Source organism: Euprymna scolopes, chromosome 22 (assembly GCF_053919585.1).
Source record: "Euprymna scolopes isolate OS-2025 chromosome 22, ASM5391958v1, whole genome shotgun sequence".
NCBI lineage: Eukaryota > Metazoa > Mollusca > Cephalopoda > Sepiida > Sepiolidae > Euprymna > Euprymna scolopes.
Window position 1 is genome coordinate 88010853 of NC_136503.1, and position 25705 is coordinate 88036557.

At 35.9% G+C, this 25705-nt stretch overlaps 1 non-coding gene and 1 pseudogene across 1 annotated transcript; both read left to right on the plus strand.

Moving 5' to 3' along the window:
* Positions 1-17512: 17512 nt before the first annotated feature.
* Positions 17513-17716, plus strand: LOC145244115 (U2 spliceosomal RNA). Its single transcript, XR_013862984.1, has one exon. It is a non-coding gene; the product is annotated as a U2 spliceosomal RNA (small nuclear RNA).
* Positions 17717-17761: 45 nt separating this feature from the next.
* On the plus strand, positions 17762-17866 carry LOC145244079 (U2 spliceosomal RNA; annotated as a pseudogene).
* The last annotated feature ends 7839 nt before the right edge of the window (positions 17867-25705 follow it).

Consider the following 25705-nt stretch of genomic DNA (forward strand, 5'->3'; position numbering starts at 1 on the left):
GCTCATTATCTAAACGCTTTGGGTTCGAATCGTGGTTTGAGATGGGTTTTTTTCGATTTTTTAAATTTAAGTATTGAACCCTGTATTATTTAAGCCATTTTTCACGTAACGTTTGTTTTCCTGGGTTTTTTTTACTTCGCTTATTCTTGGCGACACCCAAAAACACCCGGGTACCCACCGATTTTTAACATTTTAATATCGAAACAGGCTTATTTAAGCCATTTTTCACGTGCTCCTTTTTGTCTGTTTTCATCGTTCGTTTGCCTTACGTTAGTTTTTTTCGATGTTTTGATTACCCCCCCCCACCGCTTAATTAAAACGTTGTTTTCTTTTCTTACATCGCTTATAACAATGCTTACATCGTCATCGTCGTCGTCGTAACGCTCGACGACTTTCAAGCATCTTTCTCTTATTCGCTTATAACAATGCTTCATTCTGGCTGGCCGATTTTATTTTCAAACTTCGCCTCAGGGCTTCGGCTTCGATCCTGCCCCCCCGGTTTCTTTTTAATTTAACACCACACACACACCTACAAACACCCGGACAACGCCGGGTACCCCTCGCTAGTATACAATATGACTGAAATATTAAATATTTTAATTACAGAACGTTCGAAGATAAATACTCAAAACAACCAAAAATTTAGAATTTAGCGTAAAGTCAAATATTTTAATAGCGCAATACAATATTTCCAGAGTTTACGATAACAAGGGACTTGTAATTTGGTTCAGAATTTTGTGTTAGAATAGCACTACTACTACTACTACTACTACTACTAATAATAATAATAATAATAATACTGCTGCTGCTATTTTATTACTAATACTACTACTACTGCAGCTTATAATAATAATAATAATAAGAAGAAGAAGAAGAAGAAGAAGAAGAAGAAGCAGACGAAGAAGACGAAAAGGAAGCAGACGAAGAAGAAAGAGAAAAGTAGAAGAAAAGAAAAAACTTCTCGTGATATTCTGTTGTTTTCTGGAATTGATTTATAACAGGCCTCCTCGCATCTTCATACGATGAGTTATCTGTCGAACACTGACCTTTTTATTAAAAATATTTTGTCGAAAAACACATATATTGAACGGACGCATCTCGTACTAATTACGCTCAATCATTTATGCAACATTTATTGTCTATCAGTATGTTTGTTGCATTTTCAAACTGGTCATACACGCAAGAATTAATTTGACGCCATCGTTATTGAAACATTACATTTAACATTAGTTATACTCATCTGTCTTTTTTGTGGTTCTGAGTCTAAGTTACTAATTTATATATTTGAAAAGTTAAACAAACTTAACGGGCTGCTATTTTAGCTCATGTGTAACAGACATCTGTGGGGAGTTAAGCAGATATAATTCTGTTTACATTACATTTAAGCTATTGCAGTTAAGTACAGTCGAGGAAGCAGGAAAAAGAGAGGGAATTCCAAAGTATATTAATCGGAGGAGAGAAACTCTTACAGTAGAAGGCTTTCTAATATTTAGGGATCCCAAACGGTAATATTTTACGGATATTTTACAGTAGGGGGTTGCAAATCGATGCGGCTCTAGTTCTATGAGTTTATCTGAAAACATTCCATTAAAGTATTTGTAAAATAGATGCAACATAGCTTAGAGATAGGACAGAGCTTAGAGCTTGGTAAACAGTGCGGGATATATTAGATCTGAGATTCTTTTTGGACCATGTCTAAAATCGATAGATGCACCAACCTCGTTGGGGCAAGAAAACTCCATGCATGAGCGAATTGTTGTTGTGTAAAAATATAGGCTACTCCTTGGTGTGAGTAATTTTCTGGCACGGGAGACAGTTCACTTTTGCAGCAGCCTTGACAATGTCTTCAATTAATCTGTTCTATTTTATACTGCGTGTGAATCTTAGGCCGATGGGCTCTCAAGGAAGAGTGTTATTTCTCATGGTTCTTTTTAGTTGAGAAGGATTTTTGCAGTTGTAAAAGGAACGACGTTTAGCCTTAGTAATATTAAATGTTGCAAACAATTTTCGGCCCACTTTACTGACTGACGCTCATTTTATAGTATTTTTGCCTTGGATATCTGGACATTCGTTTACCCTCATATCTATCATAGAGCATGGTACCATTAGAAAATATACCTATCTCAGACAACGTTTTCTCAGGGAAAGTATTTATAAATACAAGGATTAATAAAGGTGTAAAGATTGACTACTAGGTCAAACCTGCATTCATATGTATTTTACAGTTACAGCCATTTACAACAACCTTGGTTTTCCTCTAATCTAAGAAGGATCTGATTATGTGGAGAATTTGTACAGACATACAATATGATTTAATTTTCAGGAGAAAGTCTTTATAATAGACCTTGTGAAATGATTTGTATATATCAACAGCTAGAGTATTAGTTTCTCCTTCCCAATCCAGTGCATAATATATGCGTATCAAGATGGTTGTTTTCTATCTCCAATAAAACGGGTTTATTTCAATCAATATTGTTAGTCGGAAAGCAGTTTGACATTTACAAGAATTTTAACTAATTTGTGATTGATTTGGCTCACAAATTTAGCGAAGAGGAGGGAAGACTGGTGGGCTGATAATTGAGCCAGTCAGTTCTTTCGTCGGAATTTTTTAATAGTGATAATCAACATGACTCTAAAATTATCTTGAGATTTAGTAGTCGCCCAAAGTGTTACCAAAGATTTTTATAGAACTTGTTCGGAACAGGGCATGGAGCTACTTTATGTAAAGAGCTTACAAAACGAAGAAACATTATTGCAAAATATGAGCTGCCTATAAACCTAAATATTGAAAAGGTCAAGGCTGTGGGCAGAATTAGAATTAAAACAGTAAAAAGAAGAGAAATCTAGAATTCTACAGTCCTTAAGAAGAAACTAATGCAATAGAAAGTTATATTACAATTGGTTATTAAAAAAAGATATTGATATAGACCTCTAGAGCAACAAGCCTAATGAGATGGAACAAAAGATGTAGGGAATATATCAGACAATTCTGAAGACCACATGCTACATTAATCTTTATATATATATATATATATATATATATGTATATATATATATATGTATGTATATATATATATATATATATATATATATATATACACGTTCAGTTCTTAAACATTTTAAATTAACACATCTCTCTTCTTCGTGGATGGCACTCAGGCGGATAGAGAGGGGGGTCGTGGAGCGTTTGGGGGAGCTAATTTCTTCTCGAGATTTCGGCGCAATCTGTCTATTTTCCAGCCAGTATTGGCCCTTATAGTAAAATCCGGGTTAGGGTGGACGGTCCACCCAACCAATCAGAACAAGATACGTATCTAGGGGAACTCCAGATCCGAATTTCGTGTATGCAATTCCGCCATAGCCCAGAATTCTGTAAATCTGAGACCAAAATGAAATCAATTTCACAAGACCTCGGGCTCAATCCTTGTCAATTTTCCTTGCCAAGAACTCAGAACACCTGGGCCGGTGTTCTTCAGGCCAAACGACTCTCATCGTCCCTTATTCTAAAATTTCCTGTAATTTGTTTTTCAAACAACAATATATATATATATATCGGGCTTTTCAAACAATAAAATATATATCTGACTTTGACAATAAAACAAAATATATATCTATATATTTTAATTCAAGTATTTTGATATCCACCGTTGTCCGGGATTCAATTAGACAATCTTGGCATATTTACCCGATCTTTCTTAGGTCTCCGGGAAGTCTCAACAAATCTTTCCCTCATGTCATGTTACAGCTCGAACTGAGCCTAATCGATCTCAGCATAAACATAAAGCATGATCAAAAGAACCAAATGAAGGAGAAGAGAAAATAGAACATGATTCAGGAACAGAAGTGAGAAAAAGATCAAGTTAATATGGTTGGAGATCATTATATGAAAACGTATAGTAAATGTGACAATTTGTGACAGTAATGGGACAGAAATTTTAAGACAAATTTCACCTGAAAGATCTGATCGATTTGACTGTAAACACCAGTCTGAGTAGTGAACATTAAAGCGACAAAAGACAAATATAGAGTGTTATATAGAACTCCTGTTTTGCCAGTCAAAAACAGCAACCAGACAACCGTCATTACTGTATCCTCAACCAGTAAAACAAGAGATGCCCAAACTAGTTGCATGGGCGTGAGTAGTAAGCGAGTTGTTCAGTTCATTAGATAGAAGGAACAACAATGAAAGAACAAATCTGGATAAATTACGTCATTCATCGTTCTAGTCATAAAACAAGGCCAAACACTAGGTGTCTGTGATCAGTCGCTCATCGCAAAATGAGTGTAAACGCCGGACGATAGACTTGCTTTTAAAACCAAAATTCGAATCACTAGCTCTAGGAATAGTGGTGAGTAGCACAGGTTATAAGCATGGGTTTTTTTCTATAACCTAGTTATATGACGTGGGCACATCACGCCAGTACGGTATTAGCCGCGCATAAGTTCTAATTCAGATATTTCCACGCCATCGCTAGGCAAAATGTAAATATATACCTACTTAACATAGATATAAATAATAAATACAGACATAAATAATAAATATAGATATAAATTTTAGATAATAAATATTTCTTGTTGACGGTCTGTCTTTAAGAAACCAAGTGCATGTGGCTCATTTTCTTGCTGTCAAAAAACCATCATCATAATTTTCCTGAGATATTTGTGCTGCTTCGCCTTTGTGCCTGGAAGAGCCAGCTTTCACTGGAAACTCTGTTTCCTGGTCTCTGAGTCATAGCAATAGCTCAAGCTTTTATTGCAGGTCACCTATGTAGCAAGAACTGGGGAATCTTAATTGATCAGTTATGATGGCAACGTCTTTCTAGTCTTCTCTGAAAAGTCTTGGCTCAAACTTTGCGCAAACCTTCCGCATCTTCAGTTTCTCAAGACTTCAAACCGTGCACTTGTATATAAACACCCGACGGTTTTTATCTATATAATTTTTTATTTGGCCAATCAACTCTGGTATTCTGCCTTCCTTACACCTTCCACACTTGTCATTAATTCTCACACTGTACTCACCTGCCTTGAATTTCTTATGTCGCTCAAGGGCTGATGCCTGACTCATGCAAGATAGTCCAAAACCAGTCTGAAACATTCCATACGTTCTTGTAGCATTTTTTTAAAATTCAATTTTATTGTATATCCTTCTTCTACTATGTCCTTATGCCCAGATTGCATATTAGAACTTCACTAATTAATCAGATTTTAGTAAGATGTATTTCAATTCCTCCTGACACTGTTCATTTGAAATAAAAAAAAAAACAATCATCTCATAAGATGTACAGCAATAACATAGATAATTCTACAGCATTTACGACAATTTAAATGCAATTACAAAAAGAAGTCTGGAAACGTATTGCAAACACCTCCTATGTTTACATTCGATATAGTAATAATTCTCTCAATGATTCATGGAAATATTTCGCAACTTTACCGCAACTATTTTCTGATCACTGTTATATACTGGTATAATTCTACCCTGAATAGAATCATTATGATTTCACTAAAGTTTTAGACGCACACAATCTCTTCCGACTTCCATTCACGATCACTTATTTCTTGCTGATTCCTTTTGCTACCTGTATTTTACTCTTCTTATTTTGAGGCCTCTCTCGTTGTACGCTTCCCCACTTTTTTCACTTGAGGCTAATCATTTCTTGATCTTCAAGTATTTGGAATTTGGAACTTTCAACTACAGTTTTTTCCGTCTCTTTAAATCCCTGAGGTGATTGCCCATGTCATGTTCGGCTAAAATGGAAGCGAGAAAAAATGGAAATTCAGATACTATTTTTAATCGATTCTCGGGTAGATTGTCAGGTGACAAAATTAATTGAATTGGCAGAAGTAATGCGCAGCTAAGAGAGTTAAGAATCGGGAAACTTGTATCAAATAAACAAGAAAGGGTATTTAAATAAAAAAAGGAAATAGAATATAGAAAATTATAAGAATACACATATATATATATTATTTAATTAATTGGATTTCATTATTGAGATGACTATTATTTATTCTTTTATTTATTGCGAGCAATATCGTTCTATTCTAACCTTTTTAGCTGTTGTTTCACGGCGTTTCGGACAACTATTCCTCTGGCCCTCGTCAGGTAGTAACCGTGACGGGATAGGATGCTACACAAGAGTCAGAGGCTTGATGGAAGTTTGGTTTTAGACGCAGTAAATTTTTCCACCTGACAAAGGCCAGAGGAATAGTTGGCCAAAACGTCATGTAACAGCAAGTGAAATTGACGAGGATAAAAGTCCGCAATAATAAAAAGGAGAAGGCTCCTTCAGTCTTGGGCAGACTATGGATACCGAGGAAGGATTGCTTGCACGTGAAATTTTTGTGGCAGGAGGTGTGCAATCTCCGACCACACCTCTCCTGAGACAACATTATTAAATACCAGTGGCAATTAAAGTACAGGACGACTGGAAACAAATGCCGAGAGCACATACAGCGCCTAGAATTCCCAAATGGTCACCCATCTGATAGTAACCAGGCTCAAGGTTGTTAAACTTCGGTGATCTGACGAGAACCGGTGTGTCAACGCGATTATACCGTATATAATAGTCCGCAATAAATAAATGAATTTTCGAATATACACAGAAATTTACATTATATAAAGTTTTATAATACACTAGAATGTGAGGAGCTGTTCTATGTCTTCTTCAGAGTGGTAGAATTAGAAATAACAATCTCCCTGGAGACCTTGTAAAATAACGGCATTGCTCAAAGCTTGGAAGTTTAGCAAGTGTTTGTATGCCAACTGCTTATGATACCAGCTTGTCAACTAAAACATGCGATTATAAAGCATGTAATATGGAATAATCTAGTCAATTATGTTTTTCGTGCTCAAAATAGGCAAGCTTTTATATTAATTGATAAAGCATATATTCCATATTAATTGTTTAAGCAGAATGTTCAATATTATTTGTTGATTTTATGCGTACCCATGTTGATTGTATGCATACCCATTTTTAGAGGCATAAAATAAATCAGGCCAGAGAATCAGATCAATAGATATTATGTTACATACTACATGTTATAATATGGTGATTCCTTGTAATCATCAGGTCAGTGTTTAAATGGCAAAACAGTTTCACCAGCTAAAGCTGGAGAGTCGAACCTCGTACTGTTACAATTTTTTACCATCATATAATGGTTAAAAAAATGATGTCTTTATAATTGTTCAATTTTATATAGCCCAAATTAAACTTATTTACCATCGGCTTTTCGTGTAATTAGAGGTTATTAAAGTTTGCACTTTGTGCTAGTAAACTAGAAAGGTTATTTACTCTGGCGCATTTCAACTTAAGATTTTTACAAAATCAATGGTAAACTGTCTTTAAAAACGACGGGAATCGATTTTAAGCTACAACGCGATATACATATCTTTAAGTATAAATAATGGGCAAGTTCTATCAATTCTAGAATGTGTAAGATTAATAAGAATAAACAAAAAACTATCAATCCATTTTCTACACTGAGAGCTTTCTGCTTGTCCGCTTCACAAGGAATAATTTACTAAGGAAACACATTTCGTTGTTTCTGACCTCGCTACAACGCACGTCTACCTGCCAATTTGAACTATGTGCATTGGTATATTGCGAGAAAAATTTCAATCAGAAAGAGTAATAAAGCAGTATTAAAGTTGACTCTACACTAAAGAAAATCCAAGAATTACAGAAGAAAATTGATATATGAATGTATGCATCATGTTGGAAATAGTGACAATCGTGTTATATTTTATAAAAAAATTACTAGTATTATGAAGATATGCTTCTCTGTGATATAAGCGTTGTTTAAGTGCAAATTCAAAATGTAAGTTTAGTAAGCCAATTCTACGGATATTATTTCAAAATTTAGACAAACAGTTTTTTATTTATAAATCAAAATACTTCCCGATGTAATAAGGCCTCCATCAGAATAGACACTTTTTTCCACTTATTTATCCTTCGTTGCATGATTTCACTTTGAGAAACAAACCCCGTTCGGTATTATCAACGGTAATTTTTAAATGTCCAGGGTGAGAGATACGTGTGGTCGCGCCTGGAAAGTTATATTAAGATAGGTATTCTCCGTGATATAAACGTTCAAATACAAAACGTAAGTTTAGGGCAATTGCTCTTAACATATCAAAGGCTTTTGACAGGGTATGGCATAAAAGTCTTCTCCATAATATCTCAAGCTACGGAATAGCTGTAAATTACTTTTAATGCATCTAAAACCATATTTCTATCTTTGAATCCTCAAAACTCTGACTCCAGTCAAGAATCAATTAGAATTAATGACTCTCGTCTTGGGGAGGCTCCATGTTTTAACAAGCTTCTGGATCTGATCTTTACTCCTGATAGGTAATGGAATACGAACATCAAAACCTTTGTCGTAGAAAAATGGTTGGAGCATTCATTCGCTGATAATGATTTTTTTACATGCATACGAGCTAAGTGCGTCCTAGAATCGAGTCCTGTTTCTACATCTGTGCTGTTTCCACAGCAGGTGCTAGAAGCACCTTATTTTGTCATGACCTAGTTCAAACAGACTTCGTAGCCTTTTAGAGGATGCCCTTTTCTCTCGTACAATTTGTTTTCTACAGAAGAGACATTGCGAACCTGTCTCTCGTCTATCAGTAATTTCCCAGCAAGTGTTCGTCTGAGCTCAAATCCATTGTCCTCACTTGCCAACTCTCACGTAAAGCACTCATCTATCTGAATCCATTATCAATAAGTTCCCCAAATCTTTATATTTTCTAAACCTAAACGTAGCTTCCATAAACACAGCGTCTATTTTCGAACTGCTCGCCTGTGAACCACTCTCTTGTTTCCCTATCTTAAGAACAATTTATTTTGCAAGGAAAAAATATTTATTGAGCTGTGAGCCGCATTTTTCATAAATGAGGCAACGAGTCCATTATTTACATATAATTTCATTAAATGTAAATAAATGTTCCTATTGAAGGAAACGTCGACACAATTTCGTTGTAGAATTTAACAATTATTATTATTACTGTTGTTTTACTTGTATATATGCATGGTCTCTGATAATAACAGATTGAATTTACTCATGCTAATGCTAAGGTTTTCTAGTTTATAGTAATTTCTGCTTATTTAGAATTATTTTTACTTACATAAACTATCTTTAGCTTGTTAGTAACAACTTTATTATTATCATCTGGACAGTGTGATCCCTCACAATTTCTAATCATCATAATACACTCTTCACCCATTTTGATAAATGTTATCAATCAACTTGGTGTCACCAGTATTCGTTGCAAACCCAGTGATTTTTTTACATATCGAATCTGACAGTTTAAATCCCATTTGATTGAAGTCACCTACTTTTTAAATTGCTAGTTGGCATACAAAATCCTATTCTACTTCAAGGATGATAATATTAATGTATTTTAAGCATAAAATAATATTGCTTTAAAAAATCAACTGTTTTCGTCATTATACAGGTTTTATCTGGTGTCAATCTTCCTTCTAATTAATATCCATCCTTTTAATTGTAAAGATTCGTTGAGATTTATTTTAGTTCTAAAATTATTTATACTAGGGGCGTTTTAGTAATGGTTTATATTTTATTTAATCTCTAACAAGCTCGAAATATTTACGTAGTGGGGTAGCCCCGGTTGAACAGTAATAATAAAAAGTAGAAGTTAAATTGACAAAAGTATATTTAAACAATAAAATACAGAAAGTAGTATTGCGATTTTGTGTCAGTAACTGTAATATAGAACTGTCACGATGTTGAGTCATAAATGTATTTAATACGTTTGGGTGAATTCATTCATTCCAGAAATAACTACTCGACTTATAACATAACATTCCGCCTTTTAACGTTGTGTCGTTTAGAGTGAATAGCATTTTATCTTCGGATTGGCTTCCATCATGTTTTTTTTTATTTAGAAATGTTTTAGTTTTGAGAAACTATTTTTATTTAGTAATGTTTTGGTGTTGAGGAACTATTTGTGGTGTCCGTAATTCGAATATATCAAACACAATGACTTTTAGTATTGTCCTCTAAAGCATTGCAAACATCTTCCATTTATTTAGTCTAAATATATATTGTGGGTAAATTCTCAATTTTCTTTATCCATAATTCCGATTATACAAACATATTCGAAATCACAAACACCTATCCGATTTTAAACTTCCGTACTCAACATTTATTCTTGGTTCCGGTTTCTAATATGTCGGTAACAATCTGTCAGAATAGATTTCATTTTTCTTGCAAACGTAGCTTCCGCTAGGAACATAAAATAGTGCGTATATAAAGTAATTTTATACAGTTTTTAAAAAATGCTGAATTATTTTTTATGAAAATATCAACTCGTAATTTTGGGCTCTTTTTAAAGTATCGACAAATACCTGTGATTAACCATTAGTTCGGGGATGATACAGTACGATTTTCAGATTCTCTATTGAAAGCAACTGTTGTGAATATGCATTATCCCCTCTTTGATAATCCAAGCTATAAAAGCTGTACATTTCCGCTTGTCAAGTAGTAAGATTTTTAATGGAATAAAAGATTACTGCATAGAAATGTTTGTTCTGTTTTTATTGCAATTTACTCAATTAAGAATGGAACAATTTATGCGATTGGAGCGATTTACCACAGGTCCGGAAAAGGATTAAGCCTAAAACTGCTGGAAACATTGGCGGGAGATATTTACTAATTTCATCGAGGTTCTATATTCATAAGATCGGAATGTTCCATCAATAAGCGTGCACTCCTAATCAACTACTTGCCTCACACGGTCAACAACATTTTCTCGGATTGCATTACCTCCGAAAAAGCAATCGATGTGCTGAACGCTATATGCATAAAACCCAAAAATGAGATATTTCCTAGACAATTATTTGCCGACAAGAACCAGCCGGGACATTGGACCATTTCCTTATAAGACTTCGGACAGTGGGCAGAAATTGCAACTTCTGCCCAGTGACGGTCTTGGAGGCCAAAGAGCAACACATTTTGGGCGCCTTCATTAACGGCTTACGTAACGTTCAGGTAAGACAACGTCTTCTTAAGAATAAGACACCTACACTTAGAATAGCGTACGAGCAAGTCTATACTTTCTAATGTGCTATGCAGCAGTTTAGTTCTTATTTACAGCCAGAGATAGTGGGTGCCGCGCTAAACCTATCTTTTCTTTCTACCCACCTCTCTCATGACGATAATCCGACGAAGCTTCAAGAACAATCGATCACTGCCGCTTTAAAAAGGGCAACCTGCTATTTTTGCAGCTTATCTAAACATTTACGAGTTTCATGCTCTGCCAGAGTTACTCGTTGTCATAAATGTTGAAAACATGGTTATTTTTCAAAAATATGCAAGGCTTCTAAAACCCTAGAGAAAGCCACTCGTAAAAATACATCTTCAATTTTAGACGCCTCCCTTGACTGCCTTTCAAAAACTATTGTAAAAGTTAACGAGAGATCTACGAATACTCTGCCCGATACCGGGAGCTCAGAAAATTTTATTATCAAGAGATTGACTCTGACGCGAAACGGGCTGCCCCTTTGAAAAGGAAATATTTCGGAGTGAGGTATTTTAGAATCCACAGACAAACTTGCACTTTCGTCCCTATCGTTAAGAAATTTGGTGGGAGAGAATGTTGTTAATATGGATTATGTCATCTTTTGATAATCCAAGCTATAAAAACTGTACATTTCCGCTTGCTAAGTAGAGGAGTAGTAAGATTTTTAATTGATTACTAGATGGAATCTTTTGTCCTGTTTTCATTACACCAACGAACAAAACATCATGAATTTAGATTTAATTGCGTTTATAACTAAACCGTTCACACGTTTGTGGTTAGCGAATCACAAACGGGTGAACGGTTTAGTCATAAACGCAATCGATGCCCCCCCCACACACAAAAAATCATTTAAAGTTATCCTTATATTATTATTATATAATCCGTTATATGCAATATTCTTGGCATCAGATTTTTAATGTAACAGGAATCGCTACTTTATTAACAGAAACATGTAAGTGATTTAATTGTAAACAAAATTTATATTTATCTGCTTGGCTTACGTTTTAATAGAATAATTATGTGATTGTTATGTTGAAGTTCAAAATAAAATTGCAATCTGTCAGTCTTGCGTAAGGATGTAAATATAATTATATCTGTACTTTTACTTCACTCTTTCTTAACTTTGAAATATCACTTACATGTCTGTTCTAATTTGAATAGGACATTCTTTTTCTGCTTAATTTGGAAATAGTATTTATATTCTGCTTAAGTGTAAAATTACATGTTTTACACAGTGATCACCACTTATCAAGGCCCGGAAGCCACTCAGGGATTAGGGTTATTGCAAGTACATTACGTTAGTGTGGAGATTTGATGAAGTGTTTCCTTAAGGGGGCGGTTCATTAGGAATTTGTTAACTTGTTTACTGTTAATTTGTTTACTTTTGTTGTTGTCTTGCTTAAGCTTAACATTGCATATTAATTAGTTTGTATAGTTTATGTTTTAAATATAAGTTCTTTGTTTTTTTATGTTTCAAATGGTATTTCCCTCATTTCACTGCAGATTTCTTTCATGGATTTGAGAATCTTCTTTTTTTTTACTTTAAATAGGGCTGAAGTTCAGCACACAGATGTGTTCACAAATGTGACGAAACAAGCAATTTCGTGGGAAATGATGAGGGCACGAGTCTCCTAATAAAAAATAGAAAAACGATACCTTGTTTTGGTACAAGGTTTAATTAAAGAAAACAACAAATTAACCGCTATTCCCTTTTTATATCTTGAAAATAAAAAAAAATTAATTAATTTCCGCTGAATATCTAATTGAAAACTAGTCTAAAACAAAACATTTTCAAACATCTTAAAACAAACATGTTCCCTTTAGATGAGCGCAGGCACTTCTATAAAAAGGTTCTAATTCTTTACTGTCATACATCAGTTTGATAGATTGGATCTCGTGAATGCTCAGAGGTAAACATATCGACATCACTAAGCGAAACTACCCCTGTCCGTCAATTTTGTACTTCAGTTGGTCTGTAACACTTACCTTTTAAATAACAATATGTTTGTAACGTAACCTTTGTTTAAAATCGCATTGTATAGTCTTATGACGATCTTATGACTATTAAATGGTCATTGCAATATTCTCTCATGATTTAAATTCGAACATAACATTATTTACAAAATTTAAAATGTATGATTATTTGTATTGTTTCGATTATTCCACTTTGTGTTTTTAGTTTAAATGGTATTCTCATAACAAAGCGTAAAAGTCTCGGAAAACCTAATTAAGGATAGTAATATTAACTGGTTTGTTTAAAATTCCCTGCAGATTCCTGATAGCGAGAATAAACGCTGGTTCCATCGGACAGAAACTGGCAACAACAAAATTAAAAATGAGAACCATAGTCTGAATAATTAAACAAAAACAGTATATTCGTTTGTCTGTCACCATTTTATTTTGCAGTTATTTTTGTCTGTCACATGTATGCATGAGATTGTATAGTGTTCGCGAGAAACATAATTTGAGTGACGTATCTCAGAAATATTCGTTCTTTTTTAACTTTTAAAATGAGAAAAAAACATTTTCTAAATGTCGAATTCCGTGAATAAGATGTAATAATATGGAAACAACAAACACAAATAAAAAACGAAGCAAAGAAGTCTACAGAGAATCGAGACGAGAAGTATGGGTAAAAAGTAAAAAAAAGTCATTTCTGAATTCGGTACAAGGTGGATACTTGTTGTTGATATATTTAAAACCGCATCGACTCTGAAGAAGTACTCAACATACACGAAAATTTACTTACGCTTCATTTTTCAGATATTTACACACAATATCCTACAATATAAATCAAACAACCATGATGTAAAATTATTGTTAACCTTGCTACGTAATACACAGTAATGGAGACGACAGATGTATTCACATCGTTTCGAAAAGTTAAATGAAAATTGATATCGAAACAGAAGTCAGTGTTTTGTATCTCATGTCAAAAATGTTTTTCTCTTTTTTTCTTCAATAACTTAGGGCTTTTTGTTTTTCTATTTTGTTTTTTTTTCTCATGAAATATGGATGTTTTTAATTCATTTAATCCCTTCTTTTCTCCCAGCCCTATTGTGTACGCGTATTTTATTTTTTTCTTAATTCTTCTATATTTTTCGCTTATGAATGAACCCCTTTATCTAAACATGTATTTTTAGTCGCGTGAAAACAGGTCTATAAGTCACTCCGTCGGTCCGTGGGTCGGTCGGTCTGTCGGTCTGTCCGTAACACTTTTGTGCTTGGCCTTTTTGGTCAAGATCAAAGGTTTGTTCTTGACACATGCTGTTCTTAGATTTTTAAGATTTTCTTGACCTTTTGGCCAAGGAGGGCTGGGTCAGCCCAGTCTCTTGTGTCATAGAAATGCCGAGAGATTGGTTTTCCTGGGTCGTTCGCTTGAAGAAGACGCTCCTTGGGTCCCTGTGGTTGAGAACTCGTTTCCCAATCTCAAACCCAACCCCTCGGTAGAAGGTCGTCGTAGACCGAGGGGGGAGTCTAAGTTCTTCTCCGAATGCCGGACCGCTGTTAGAGACTTGCCGGGGACCAGTGTCCTCGATCAGCCAAGAAAGAAACTATATCGGGAGCTAGTGGAGGGGACCGCGAAGGATCCACTTTGTAGGCGGAGTAGATGGTCGATGGAGGTTGTCCATTCTCATTGGAGTTGGGCGCCGGGACGGGAGATTCTGAACAACTCGGAATTTTCCCTCACCTGGCGACTGGTCCGTAGCGCGCTGCCCCTTCCCGACGAACTCTGCCGGTGTAAAGAAAATACGAGCGGCTTCTGTCCGTGCTGTGACGAACGCGAGCCCGAAACGATCGGGCACGCGTTTTTTAGTTGCAGCCGGATCCAGCCCTTATTGGAGTACGTCGAGGGGGTAACGGCTCGCATCAATGCCGAATGTCCGCTCGATCTCGACGAAGGTTTTTTTGTGTACAACATGGAGCCGCCGTTCCCCAGGGAGGAAAGAATGGTTGTCCTGGCGATCCTGGCAGTAGCGCGCATGGTGATTTGGATCACGCGCCTCAAGTTGGTCCGCGAAGGGGCATCTGTTCCGGATCGGGATCTGATCGTTTACTTTAAACATCTGCTTAAAGTAAAGATCATATGCGATTGGAGGAGGTTGCCTAGAGTGGAATTTGACAAGACGTGGGTGCACAGCACATGTTTGTGCATCCGTCGAGGAGCCAAGTTTCAATACGTGTTCCCTCCTTAAGCATGGCACGGGCGGTGCTGGGGCCTTCGGAACCCATCCCGCTTAGGTTCTAGCTAAGAAAAACTTAAGAAGATTCTTGACTGGTGGTATAAATGAGATCCTGTTCCTGATTTTATTTTTTGGTACTAGAGAACCTCTGAGTATGCCCATCCCCTTTGTGCCACATCCTTGCTTTTTCAACGTCCCCAGTCACTCCCCTACTCAGAGGTCACCTTCTAACCCCCTCCACCCGTTGCTTTGTTTTCTCCCACTGCCATTAAGATATTTTCCCCAATCCCCATTAGGGATCGCCCTGCTTGTTTTCGGTTCCCCGGAAAAAAGTGGGGGTCTAGTCACCTAGATTAGTACAGGGTGGTCTCATTAACAACCCAGTAGGATTTATTTTTTGTTTTTGATATGAACACTTTTAATTAGTTTTTCCCCTCTCCACGAACAATCCTTTTCTTGATTCAAAAACTTTTTTATTTACCAATGAAATTGAATTTTATTTTTTCACACATGCACACACACACACACAAAATTAATATATATAAAAAAAAAATGCATACACAAACACACAAACAACTGTTTATAAATTGTAAATATGGTTTTGATTCTTAAACGCTGGGGATTTATTAGTTAGTTTAAGATCCATAGAGTGAATGAGGTATTTTGGTAAATGTTGCCAGTCAAGAGTAAGACTCCAAAGTCTACATTTATTACTTTTTAATCACTTTAGTCACAAAGACCCTGAACCCTTCCCCTCCCCAATTTCTTGTAGGGCCTTGTGCTTAATTTTGTTGTTTGAAAATCTTTTGTTTTTTTGTTTTTTTACTTAATTGTATTTACAAAATTTTAAAAGCAATAAAATATATAAACAAGATCAAAGTATAGTATCTGTTCCGGTAGATACTGCAAGTAAAGACCATATGTCGGGGCAACCCTACATATAAGACCTTGGTCAATGTAGGGCAAACACTTAATACCAATTGTCAATATAAAGCTCCCCTACTCCCCGGGGAGCTTGTCCCCATTTTCTCTTCACTTCTCACATTAAAAATCTGCCGTTTGCCTAATGTGCTCGGTGGAGGAGCAAATAAATACCCCTTTTCTTGGCCTTTTGACCAAGATCAATGTGTAGTATCTGTTCCGGCAGATACTGCAAGCAAAGACCATATGTGGGGGAAATCTCACATATAAGACCTTGGTCAATGTAGAGGAAACCCTTCATACAAATAGTCACTATCCAGCTCCCCTACTCCCCGGGGATTTGGTTCCCATTTCCCCTTCACTCCTCACATTAAAAATCGGCCTTGCTCCTTCTTTGCTCGGTGGGAGAGCAAATAAATACCCATGTCTTGGCCTTTTTGGCAATGATCAAATAGTAGTATCTTTCCAGCAACCCCACATATAAGACCTTAGTCAATGTAAGGAAAACCTTTATACTTATTGTCACTATGCAGCTCCTCTACTCCCCGGGGACACGGTCCACATTTCCCCTTCACTCCTCACGTTAAAAATCGGCCTTTTGCCTAATTTGCTCGGTGGGGGAGCAAATAAATTCCCTTTTCTTGGCCTTTTGGCCAAGATCAAAGTGTAGTATCTGTCCGGCAGATACTCCAAGCCAATACCGTATGTGGATGCGACGCCACATATAAGACCTTGGTCAATGTAGGGCAACCCTTCATACCAATTGCCACTATCCAGATTTCCTACTCTCCGGGAGTTGGTCCCCATTTCCCCTTCACTCCTCACTTTAAACATCGGCCGTGTGCTTAATTTGCTCGGTGGGGTAGCAAATAAATACCCTTTTTTGGGCGTTTTGGCCAAGATCAAAGTGTAATGTATGTTCCGGCAGATACTGCAAGTAAAGACCATATGTCGGAGCAACCCCACATATAATACCTTGGTAATGTAGGGCCAATCCTTCAAAGCAGTTGTTAATATCAAGCTCTTCTACTCCCCGGGGAGCTTGTCCCCATTTTCTCTTCACTCCTCACATTAACAATCTTCCCTTTTCCTAATTTGCTCGGTGGGTGACCAAATAAATCCCATTTTCTGGTCTTTTGGCCAAGATCAAAGTGTAGTATTTGTTCCGGGGTATACTGCAAGCAAAAACCATATGTGGGGGCAACCCCAGATATAAGAACTTGGTCAATATAAGGGCAACCCTTCATACCTATTGTCAATATCTTGCTCCCCTTCTCCCCATGGAGTTAGTACTCTATTTTCCCTTCACTCTTCACATTAAAAATCGGCCTGGTGCCTAATTTGCTCGGTGGGGGAGCAAATAAATATCCCTTTTCTTGGCCTTTTGGCCAAGATCAATGTGTAGTATCTGTTCCGGCAGATACTGCAAGCAAAGACCATAAGTGGGGGAAACCTCACATATAAGACCTTGGTCAATGTAGGGGAAACCCTTCATACAAATTATCATTATCCAGCTCCCCTACACATCGGGGAGTTGCTCCTCATTTTTCCTTCATTCCTCAGATTAAAAAATCTGCCTTGTGCCTAATTTGCTCAGTGGGGGAGCAAATAAATACCATTTTCTTGGCCTTTTGGTCAAGATCAAAGTGTAGTATCTGTTCTTAATACTGGCTATAGTTATGTTTGTAACTTTGTGATTTAAAGTGGGGGATGACTTTTCTTTATTAATTTAATGTAAAATTATCATCCTATTTACATCCAGTCAGTCTCCAAGCTATTCAAGTCATTTTCTAGATCATTCAAGTTGTTTTGTAGGATTCCAGTTATTTTTAAGCATTCAAGTCATTCTTAACATCATTTAATTCATCCTTTAGTTCATTAAAGTCATTCTCAGTCATTTACTTTTTATTTATTTAAGTCATTTCAGCCCATTTTTCGGTCATTTTGGTTTATCTTTAAGAATTTCATGTCAATCAGACATTCACGCATTTATTCATTACACGAGAGCCCGCTAATATCGGTCTTGTTACGTATTGATTTTACTTTCACTGCCTGTTCAATATAGATCAGACACACATATATATAACATAGTGGTACTCACATATTGCTTTTATTTTTATACTAGCATTTCAGCCCGACGCTGCCCTGGTATTTGGAGGTATACGTTGAGCAAAAAAAAAAGCGGTCAATTTTTTTTTTTAAATTTGATCCCTATTATGACCCTTTAATATTTATTGGCGTAGGCTCAAACTAAGTTATTAAGTTAGATCCATGTCCAAGGAACGTATATCCAAAATTTAAAGTGTTTAGACCCAAAATTGCAGAGGAGATTGGTCGAGTTCTCAAAGGTCAAATCGTTGAACTTTGACCCTTTAACAGCCAACTTTTTGGCCGAAAATAGATTAAAAGGTTTTCCCAAATCTCCCCACCTGTCTATGAAATGTCGAGTCTGTAGACTGAAAACTGACAGAGTGATTTCGTTGAAAATCTACACAGAGACACCCAGACGCACACACAGACACAGTCACTGTCACATATATAATAGATCATCCTGTTTTTTCCAACTTTTTTCTCTCTCTAATTCCTTTTCTATTCCTCTCCCCCCTTTCTCTCTCTTTCTCTCTCTCTCTCTTTTCTCTCTCTCTATCTCTCTCGCTCTTTCTCTCTCTCCCTTGCTCGGCTTTACCTGCCCTCCTATCTCTTACGTCGGTTTGACTTTACCATCTCTTTTCTCATTTAATGTCTCTTACCTTTCTACTTGCGGAAAAGGGCATTCTTCGCTACACATATTGGCCTTTTAGTGTATAATTCACTCCTGTGCCATTATTTACATGTGCTATTCACTCCAAGGCTTCCAAACTTACTGACGTGAATCTCTTGCTCCCTTCTTTATAGAGCTAGTTGACGCCACATCGTCTTCTAGCCACAGGAAATTGGAGTGACATTTAAGTGCATACTTTCTGACACCGAGGCGGGTTTCCTGTGCACGTGTGAACGTAGCCCTTAAAGTTCAATTCATCGGTCGAATACGAACTAATGAACAATTTACAATTTTACAATATTTATTACATCCAAAAATGTAGCGTAACATATAAATTAATATCGCTAGAAAGATGGTTTCTTGAGCTAAGGAATATTACACACGCTCTGTTCGACAGTTGTAAAGTGTACTTTTAAAATGAAATTGTACGTTCCCAGCATCTCCTGCCCACATTTTTTAACAGCACTACATTTTTAAACGTACTTGCCTCTTATACAGACAGAGCATTGCATAGGTAGTTAGATATCTACTGTGGCGGTAAAATGATCCAACCAGTTTTCATACGACCTTGACAACGGATTTGACATACGTGCTTCATATCAGATTAGGAGTAAAGGTCGAACGCAGAAGCTTGTTAAAACATGGAGTCTTCCCAATACGAGAATCATTCATTTCAAATGATGCCAGACAGAGATCAGACGGTTGATAATGGAAAGATAGAAACCTGATTTTATATGCATTTAAATTTACTAGCAACTCTTTTCCCCATAGAACCACGTGTTCAATATATATATATATATATATATATATATATATATATATATATATATATATATATATATAAAGATTTGTTTTTTTAATCATTTTAGAGTGGTGGATTCATTTCCTTTGTAAATTTTATGTAAAATGAGACCCCGATTCTTGGCGGCGTAGCAAGACATGTAATTTTTAGCATTTTCTCAAGTTTTGTGTCGATGGCAGAAAAAGGAAACAGGATTAGGTGGGGTCATAAGTTCCAAACATTTTTAAAATGCGTAGAAACAATTCACAACGTCTGTGAGGAAACTTTTAATTTCTTTTTTAAGAGTTTCTTTGAAAAAAAGTTTCATCGTTAAATATTAATTAATCAGTTAATTATTATTTTCTGATATTTTTAAGGTTGTTTACACACAAACACACACACACACAACAAGGGCAAAACTATTCAATGCGCACTCCATTCTTGTATGTTTTTTTTTGTCTTTTCGTTTCTTTTTTTATTTTTTTTTTCAGCGATGACACCATTTTTACATAAATGATTTTTCATTTAGTCTTAAGTCAATTATGTTAAAATATTTATTATCCAATGTATTCCGTACTTTTATACTGGTTACCATGTTTTTTATTCGGACGCGCATGCATTTAATTTTCTGTGCGATCGATATAGCGTATTGTTTTTACTGGTCGCCACGTTTGTTTTCGTGCGTGCGTGCATTCAATTTTGGCGCGTTCATACATAAATTTTATGTACTCACTTGCACTTTTATACATTAATAAATTATATACACATCATACAGTAACTATGTATACTTACTACTCCATAGCTAGCTATAACGTATACTGACACAACGGGCCACGGGTAGTCTACCATACGTTATATATATATATATATATATATATATATATATATATATATATATATATATATATCTTGTTCGTCTCCTGATTTATGAGAGCTGCTTTTATTCCTTAGCAATGCAGGGTGACAGTTCCGGCAATACAATGAAGTGAGATATTGTGGTTGAATGATTTGTAGATAATTATTTATGCCGTCTTCATATTCTACATTCTATCCAACCATAAGTATTTTGAACAACCGTTGTGTGGTTTGACCAGGAAGCTTGGTGACTGGAGCCATTGATGGGTGGTATCAGTGTCGTCGATGTCGTCGTCCTTTGTAGACTTGGTTAATTATCACATAACACGAAAAGAGTGAGATAAGAGAGGAAGGTCGCGCGGGCGAGGGTCATGCAAGCTTCAGGCCATTTGCTATTGTGAAAAGCTAAGAATCGAATGAATGGCCCTCATTACATGGCAACACATAAAAGGTCTATTATAGCCTGGGATGATGTCGGGCATTGATTACATATGGGCTGGACAATGACGACCATTTCAATGGACTGATGGTCTTTGGGGAGAATGGGAGGCGAACAAACGGTAATGTGACAAGGGGAAGAAGTAATGTAAAGAAGACGAGAAAGAAAGGACGAAACGAAAACGGACACGTGAGTTTGCAGGAAAAGAGAAATATAATAGAAGAAAAATAAAATTAAGGAAAGAAGTTGAAAAAGAACATTTGCAAATAGAAGAATTGGTAAATTCAAAGGAAAAAATAATAATAGAAGAAAAATAACATGAATCAGGGAAGAAAGGTATATAATAATAATAATAATAATAATAATAATAATAATAATAATAATAATAATAATAAGCAAGGCCAGAAACAGATCTCGACAAGTATATCGTATGTAATGGATGTGTTTATATTTATTTACGTATAAATTTACGTGATCATGTTTATCATCGTCGTCGTCATCGTCGTCGTCGTCGGGAAGGATACTTAGCGTTCGTAACAGTTTCACCGTTGTAATCCATATCAGAGAAAGAAACAAGGATTCCTCATTGGTATATGAAATATTTGTTTATATTTGTTAACTTATACGTTTGAATATGTACATCGTCGTTGTTGAGGACACTTGGTATTTGTAACTGTTTCGCCGTTTGAATTCATACAAAGGAGAGCCACAAATATTTCTCGACAATTTATCGCATGTGATGGATTTGTTTATATTTATGTACGCATAAATATGATACAATGTGTGCATCGTCGTCGTTGTGATCGTCGAGGATACTTAGTGTTTGTATCGGTTTTGATTAGAGAGAATCTTGGTCGACAAGCTTTCTAAAGCTTGTGTCTCGATAAAAAATACTGGTTGGTTGAAAGTGTAAAAAAATACTTATTTGACGTCAGGCTGGACTAACCACAAATACAACTTATTCTTATGATTAATACAAATATAAATGGATTTGATCTCGGAAGGACTGCACCTTTCGTGAAGGACTTCGAGTCCTCCGGGTCAGAAGTTCAAACGGGCAATACTGGCATTGGAGTATCGAATTTGCCCAAATAAAAGAAAGTCAATGATTACACTGATAGGAAATCGGCGAAATAGATCTGTTAGTGTAAAAAGTGGAACAAGGGAAAGTAAAAATTTGCAGTGGAATATGAACTGAGAGCGGAATTGGGTGGTTAAATTAGAGGGATTAGAAAGGTAACACTGAGATACTGAGGGAAGAAGAAGATATGCCTGAAATGACGAAAATCAGCTAGTGAATCAGATGGGAATAATACTTAGTAAAAGATGCGTTACGCCAGTTGAAAAAGAATTGATCTAGGGGGGGATGGTAAACAGACAATCCCACAGTGCATCAGCCGATGGCATTGACTATGCTGATATCTTGCTCGCATCTGATTCTGTTACAATAATTCCAAGAATGTCTCAAGTGCGCCAAAAGATAGAATAAAGTAAAAATGACTCTATTGGAATGATAGATTATGATATACTTCAGAGGGAAAGGACTTGATTAATTAATAATGGTGAGATTTCCAGTGAAGAAATAAAAGATTGTGAATTAAAATTGCTGATTAGACTGACGAATTAATTGTAAGTAGTGAAAAAAGGAAGATCTTTTTATTGCAAGAATGTTGACCAAATAAATTAATGGATTGCGACATATAAAATAAGGAATAAGGTGTCACTGAAGAGAATAACATGTGTCAGTAACATTTTGCAGGCAGGAGTTGTATTTGATAGTGGAATGATAAGGGCAAAAGAACAAAAAATGACAGAAAAAAGAGCCATATAAGAGAAGTAGAATAAAAGCTGACCTGAAAAAGCTTAAGAGAAGATCTAAGTCGCATTCAGGCATAGTTCAAAAGACAGAGGAAAATAGAAACAAGAACAGAAAAACTAGATATAGGATAGAAACAGGGAAAAATAGAAAAAAACTGGATAGAGGATAGAAACAGTGAAAAAATAGAAACAAGAAAAAAACTGGATAGAGGATAGAAACGTTAAAAAAATAGAAACAAAGGAAAACTGGATAGAGGATAGAAACAGTGAAAAAATAGAAACAAGACAAAAACTGGATAGAGGATAGAAACAGTAAAAAAAATAGAAACAAAGGAAAACTGGATAGAGGATAGAAACAGGGAAAATATTTTTAAAAAACTGGATAGAGGAAAGACACCGTGAAAAAATAGAAACACAAAAACTGGATAGAGGATAGAAACAGTGAAAAAAAATAGAAACAAAGAAAAACTGGATAGAAGATAGAAACAGGGAACAATAGAAAAAAATGGATGGAGGAAAAAACCGTGAAAAAATAGAAACAAAAAAACTGGATAGAGGATAGAAACAGTGAAAAAATAGAAACAAAACTGGATAGAGGATAAAAACTGAACGCCTAGGAAATGGAAAAGATAAAGCATCAGATTATGGCAACGGAATGGAATTCCAAAGTCTAGCAGTTGTGATGAAAAACGATTAGATTGGAAGAATTTTACATATAGGGATCTGTATTGTGTAAGGAGTGGCATTTTACTCCTTATCGAGGGGGTACAATGGGTTGTAGTTCGTCAGAGCACCTACCATTTAAATACTTGTAGAAGAGGAATGTGGATTCAACATTCCGTCGATGGGACAGAGGCTGAAGCCAAGATGACAGAGACGTGGTCTATTATTGTACAGTCCTTGGTCGAGTGTAAACGGTAGAGAAAATATAATTAACTAATGTCATGTTGTATGTCAAGTCTAAAACACATAAATGGTTATCTGATTTTAGTTTTGTTTTCGAATATAGCCTCCAAGTCTGTGCATATGTCTGTATGAGTCCTTGCAGCAAAGTGGGAGATGACCTGGCATTTTAAAGTGGTTAGAGGGGATGGGGGAGTTTAGGAAGGGTTTACATTGCTAAGATATCCGGGGGTTTTGCTAAGAGAAATGATCAAACATCATCTAAATTAATTCTAAGCCCGCTGATATTTATGAATGCACACCTCAAGGGAGGAGGCAAATTGTCATATTTTTTTTTATTTAAGAGATTCATTTTAAAGGTAAGAGATGCTGGAAAAAGTGGTTGTGCAGAATACCAAACATGCAACACAAGTAGACTATTAGACGACTACTCATCTACAGGATTATGGATCCAGAAAAGCACACTAGAGATTAGTGAAGGTCTCTTTCTCCATACGCGACCTAGCACTACACTCATCCCAATATTATACAACAGATGATGAAGCAGCCACTCCAAGCCTTACTAAATAATTAGGGGTTCAGTACTACCAGTCGGAAACAGCAGATAGAAACTGTCAATCCGATACCCTCAACCCATCAGACAAAAATCAACCCAATTCAATTGCATTGGCATATATGGAACTCAAGCAACCTCCAAAATTTTCAGTTTTAGGGTATAGTATGTGGTAGAACCGGGAAACGCCGTTCATTGCCCTAGTCAGGAAATAAGGTCGATCACTGTATGTTTCTGTCGAGTCCCGGTGATCGCACTTCTCCGCCTGGCTAATAGGCAAAGAAGGAGCATAAAAGCCGGGCGATAGACAACGTCTATCTACTCCTTAAGCATGTTGGGTTTTAAAACCAGTAATTTATTCAGGTCACCAGCTCTAGGAAGATCGTAGTCAAGGACTGAAGAGGCACCCTCCCTTAGCTTAAGCTTCAGAATTTTCCCTTTACTCGACGAAGATCTATGCGTCCATCAGTATCGAGGGAGTTTGCCCTGCGCCTCGGTCCCAAACTAGGTATTTCTGCGACCCTGCATGAGTAGTTAATGTTAATGAGTTAGTTATTAAAGGTAATATATCTACTGAAATATTACACTCCTCAGAACTATGCTTTTCATGGCATTGTTATTTGAAGGGGGATAAGTAAAACTTCATGCAGTTGAAGCAACTAAATTTGCAAACTCGATGGTTTGAGATGAAGGAGTTTATATTTAGTTAAAATATGTTTCATGTGTTAGGTTAGAAATAAGGTAACATGTTAAAATATGATTAAATTGATATTAGGAATTAAACTAAAATTTGATGCCCGAACTCTGGATATTAAAGACGATAGGAGGTATCTATTCAACATAGATCCAAATAACGACATATCTATGATTTGAAAGACAATTCAGTACAAGTATATCTGGAAGTAAAGTATAAGCTATGACGTATTCAGTATGTATAATGGGCATTTTTACATTAGATATGAACATATAGAAAGTGTATATATTAACTATATGTCAATAAAGTTCTTCTGACTTCTAGGAAAGTTAACTTTGCTTTTTGTTTAAATTTTGAAATGGTATTTTGCATAACAAAGAATATCGGCTCAGTTTTTTGTATTACTTTTTGTATTGCTTGACCTATCTAAGGGAAATAGATATAGAGATTGCTATTTGATATCGATCACATTTAAATATACGTACAAAACTATGGCTAATAAGAATCTATTTTATAGCTAAGTTACACGATAAGAATATACGCTAATACACGCCTTAACAATAGAAATCTATTGTATCGTTTGTATCGATTTTTAAGTGGTCAGCCTGATAAAGTTAAGGATCGAAAGCTAAACTAATCTTCAAATATACGTGCAATGTATGTGATTTTATGGCAGTTTGAAAAGAAGAGCAAATGGTTTATCTTCAGTAGAGATGATAAAAACTTACAGAATACAGTATAAATACCCATTAGGA